This window comes from Rutidosis leptorrhynchoides, chromosome 1 (genome assembly GCF_046630445.1).
Source record: "Rutidosis leptorrhynchoides isolate AG116_Rl617_1_P2 chromosome 1, CSIRO_AGI_Rlap_v1, whole genome shotgun sequence".
Lineage (NCBI taxonomy): Eukaryota > Viridiplantae > Streptophyta > Magnoliopsida > Asterales > Asteraceae > Rutidosis > Rutidosis leptorrhynchoides.
Window position 1 is genome coordinate 480,075,448 of NC_092333.1, and position 5,308 is coordinate 480,080,755.

General features: G+C 32.5%; 1 non-coding gene across 1 annotated transcript; it reads right to left on the minus strand.

The window, feature by feature from the left end:
• Positions 1–4,899: 4,899 nt before the first annotated feature.
• On the minus strand, positions 4,900–5,006 carry LOC139886957 (small nucleolar RNA R71). Its single transcript, XR_011772813.1, has one exon. It is a non-coding gene; the product is annotated as a small nucleolar RNA R71 (small nucleolar RNA).
• Positions 5,007–5,308: the final 302 nt, after the last annotated feature.

Sequence of the window (5,308 nt, forward strand, 5' to 3'; positions counted from 1 at the left end):
ATTGTCTTCTCTTCGGAGATAGAGGTTGTGTTCTTCTCGGATAGCCATGATTCGTTCTGTTAAGCGTAGCGAAAAATCAATGGTTGATTTTCGGATGGCTTCGAGAATGTCTTCAAATTCATCGGTATCATTGATGAAGGTTATCATGTCTGCGTGTGTAGATATAACCGGAATTTGATTTGAAGAAGTGTCCGGCTCCCCTTGATCTAGTTCGGTTGGAGAGTGTGAGTTATTCAGAATGTCTTCATGTTGCTCTTCCTCATCATCACTGGTGTTTTGCTCCTCTGAGGATGCGTCTGATGAACGGGTTCCTTCAGTATTCTGATTCTCCACTTTGACACTTGCAGGATCAATTTCTAAATCCTTAACCTTAGCCTTGTCGGTCTTCTTCTTGAAGCGAATGATTAAACTGTGATCTTCCGTCTCAAGCCTCATTATTTCTTCATGACGCTCAATTCTTGGAGCGGGTATTGTCGCAGTTTCTTTTACGTCTTCCATTTCCTCTTCCTCTTCAGATTCCTCCTCTTCCTCTATTTCTTCGTTGGGACCCTCTTCTTCCATTTCTGGGTCGTCTACAGACTGTGATTCGACACCCATCTCGATATCATCGGCTGGTGGTGAAAACTCGTCATCGGAAGTGATCCGTCTGGTGGAAATAGCAAACATCTCTGCCTGTCCAGAAAGATCGGTTGGTCGGTCAATTTTGAAGGTAACGCTCTCCCCATGTGATCGTAAGTTCAAGGTTTGATTGTACACATCATTGACAGTCCTAGCCGTATTCATGAAAGGTCTTCCTAACACTACTGGTGTGTAGGTGATAATGCTAAAAACGAACATATATTTCATAGCATTATCCCTCAAGAAAGACAAGCTTTTAGTTGCAATTGTTCTATTTACAAGTGATATTCGTTTAAATAATAAAAGGTGAAGACAAAAGACAGATTCGACGAATTGAAGACGCAAACGACCAAAAAGCTCAAAAGTACAAAGTACAATCAAAGTGGTTCCAATTATTGATGAGAAACGTCTCAAAATTACAAGAGTACAAGATGCGAAACGCAAAATACAAGATATTAAATTGTACGCAAGAACGTTCGAAAATCCAGAACCGGGACCAAAGTCAACTCTCAAAGCTCGACGCCACGGACTAAAAATTACAAGTCAACTATGCACATAAATATAATATAATATTTAAATAATTCTTATAATTATTTATATATTATATAATATATTATAAAAACCGTCGGCAGAAGAAACAACAACATGTGAGTTAGAAAAAGAGGCCATGCGATCTCATGGCCTGGAAGGCAAAAAGCCATGCGATCGCATGGCAGTAGGTGACATGCCTGATCTATAAATTTCGCAGTTTTTGAGCACATAAACACACCTTTTCCTTCTTCCTTCATACGTAAACATATATATATATATATATATATATATATATATATATATATATATATATATATATATATATATATATATATATATATATATATATATATATATATATATTATAATTTTAATTTTAATTTTAATTTTAAATTCTAATAATAAGGGTATGTTAGCGAATGTTGTAAGGGTGTAAGTCGAAATTCTGTCCGTGTAACGCTACGCTATTTTTAATCACTGTAAGTTATGGTTAATGTTATTTTTAATTTAATGTCTCGTAGCTAAGTTATTATTATGCTTATTTAATGCCGAAGTAATCATGATGTTAGACTAAATATTAAGATTGGGTAATTGGGCTTTGTACCATAATTGGGGTTTGGACAAAAGAACGACACTTGTGGAAATTAGACTATGGGCTATTAATGGGCTTTATATTAACTAAATGATACCTCGTTAATTTAATATATAGACTTATAATTTGACGTATTTATATATAACCACATAAGCTTGACTGGGCACGGTGGGCGGGATATCTATAAATACCAATAATTGTTCATTTTACCGGACACGGAACTGGATTAATAGTTAGTAGACTTGTTGAAATAGGGGTGGATTACATTCAAGGGTAATTGGTGTAATTGTTAACAAAGTAGTAAAACCTTGGTTTACATGCAGTCGATAACCTGGTGTATTCATTAAACAAAGTATTAAAACCTTGTTACAATTCGAATCCCCAATTAGTTAGAATATTTGACTTCAGGAATAAGAATAATTTGGCGAAGACTTCCGCATTTTATGATTATGACTGATGGACTATTATGGACAAATCCATATGGACATATTGAATAATCCAGGACAAAGAACAATTAACCCATGGGAATAAACTAAAAATCAACACGTCAAACATCATGATTACGGAAGTTTAAATAAGCATAATTTTTTTATTTTCATATTTAATTGCACTTTTAATTATCTCACTTTTCTTTATTGTCATTGTATTTAATTGCACTTTTAATTATCGCAATTTTATTTTATCGCACTTTTATTTATCGCAATTTCATTATCATTATTTACTTTACGTTTTAAATTAAGTTGTATTTATTTTTAATATTTTACATTAGGTTTTAACTGAGACTAAAGTTTTAAAATCGACAAACCGGTCATTAAACGGTAAAAACCCCCTTTTATAATAATAATATTACTTATATATATTTGTATTTTTATAAATTTAAAACTAATATAGCGTTAAGCTTGTTTAAATGTATCCCTGTGGAAGGAACCGGACTTACTAAAAACTACACTACTGTACGATTAGGTACACTGCCTATAAGTATTGTAGTAAGGTTTAGGTATATCCATTCTATAAATAAATAATTAACTTGTGTAAAATTGTATCGTATTTAATAGTTTTTCCTAGTAAAATATAAGCTATTTCATATACACCTCGCATAACACCAAGTATTTTTGGCGCCGCTGCCGGGGACAATTCTGCTTAAACGCCGGAAGCGCAACGCTATATAAAAAAAAGATTTTTATTAATTTTTAGTTTACTTTTATAAAAATACGCTTTTGTAAAAATACGTTTTAAATATTCGAAAATATAAAAAGAAAAAAACAAAAATATAAATATTTTTAAGAGTTTGTTAAATATATAAGTTCTATAAAGTTTCTTTATCTTTATTTTGTAAAAATATAAGTTTTATTTAATTTATATAAATATATTATATATATATTTAAAACAAAAAAACAGAAAAAAATAAAAAATAAAAACTCTCAAGGCCCCGTACTGTAGCAGCCCATTTAATGGCCCGTAACCCTAGCTCATGCGATCGCATGAGCCCGAAGGCAAATTCTCATGCGATCGCATGAGAGTGTCTGACACGCCAACAGTCTACCCTAATTCTGCATTAATTACGGAGTATTATTTAATTAATAATTAGAAACCCTAATTAGGTTTTAGTTTTTAATTAATTAGTTTTTAGAATTAATTTGTATTTTAAGTTTATTTAGTTTTTATAAATTATAAAATTAATAGTTTTATAAAATAAATAATAATATTTTTATAAAAATTGTACTTTTTACAACTTTAAGTATATTTTTATATTTTGTACATTTTTTTATTCGTTTTAGCGTAATATTTGTATTTTTCGCTCGTATTTAATTTTAAGTAATAGTTTTTGCCATAGTTATTTTTACTTCTAGATTTTTAGGCTTTGCCGTAAAATCCCTTAAGTGCTTTTTCTTTAGACTAAGATTTAGGTGCTTTAGAATTTTGCGACGCCTTTTTAAGTTTTAGTACCTTTTTAAGTTATTGCCATTTGGGATATAGTTTTTTCTTTTAAGCTTTAATATTTTTAGACGCAACTTTTAATTCTTAGTTTTTAGTTCCTTTTTTAAGTTTCAATGCGCTACTTTCTTATTTTTATTTTGCGACACCTATTATTTTTCGACCTTTTATTTTTCGACATTTTTCGACGCGCTCTTTTTCTTTCTTATTTCTCGACATTCTAGTTTTAGGACTTAGATTTTTTTCTATTTCTTCTCTAAAATTTCTTTAAATTACGAAAAATTATTTTAAGTGGTTAAATTGATAGACATCAAAATTTTCTGGTTCGTAGTAATAGTTGGATTTGTACGTGGATCGGGCTATTGGAGCCAAACAGTACTCAATTATATTGAGACCAAACGAATCATGCCCCTCTGCTGCATCTTTTGGCTATTCGAAACGTGGGCAAAATCAGAAAAGTCTATTAATTTGATAACTTATATAATTTTTCTTATTTTTATAACTAATAGGATATTTAGTGAATGCACCGAGCAAAACGTTCACCACCTTTTGTACGTTCACCACCTGTAACTCGATCAAGACATCTAGCAAATATTGTCGCCGTTGATTTTTCTTTAGAATCGTCATCCAGTCGACCAAGTACTCCAATTCAAATTTTCGATAATCCATTTTTTGAACCCGACCTCACAATTGAGAATCCGGAGAATATCCAGGGACAATTCCTATATCCTGAACCATTAATCTTTCCTTCGGAACCACCAATCATTCAAACGGAGATTGTCGAGGAACGAACCATTAAATCAGAATCCTATAGTGATTCAGATTCAACAAATTTAATTATGGAGAATCTGGAACCTCTAAGTATGGAAGACCGAATGAGAGCTAAACGCACTGGCCAAGGTCACGCAATTACTCAACCTGACATTAATGCGCCAGATTATGAAATCAAGGGACAAATTCTACACATGGTAACTAATCAATGCCAATTTAGTGGTGCGCTGAAGGAAGATCCAAATGAACATCTTCGTACCTTTAATAGGATCTGCACACTATTTAAAATAAGAGAAGTGGAGGATGAACAGATATATCTCATGTTATTTCCCTGGACTTTAAAGGGAGAAGCCAAAGATTGGTTGAAATCGTTACCTGAAGGGGCGATTGATACATGGGACGTTTTAGTTGAAAAATTTCTTAAACAATTCTTTCCGGCATCTAAAGCCGTGAGACTTCAAGGAGAAATTGTTACGTTCACACAAAAGTCAAATGAAACTTTATATGAAGCATGGACAAGATTTGGAAAGTTATTGAGAGGATGTCCGCAACATGGTTTAGACACTTGTCAAATAGTACAAATATTCTACCAAGGATGCGACATCACTACAAGGAAAGACATAGTCATAGCAGCTGGTGGTTCCATTATGAAGAAAACATCAACTGATGCTTACAAAATTATTGATAACACTGCTTCCCACTCACATGAGTGGCACCAAGAAAAAGATATTGTTAGATCATCTAAAGCAGCTAGAGCCGATTCTAGCCATGACTTGGATTCCATTTTCGCAAAGATAGATGCTGTCGAGAGACGAATGGAAAAGATGACTAAAGATATCTACTCAATACGAATTAGTTGTG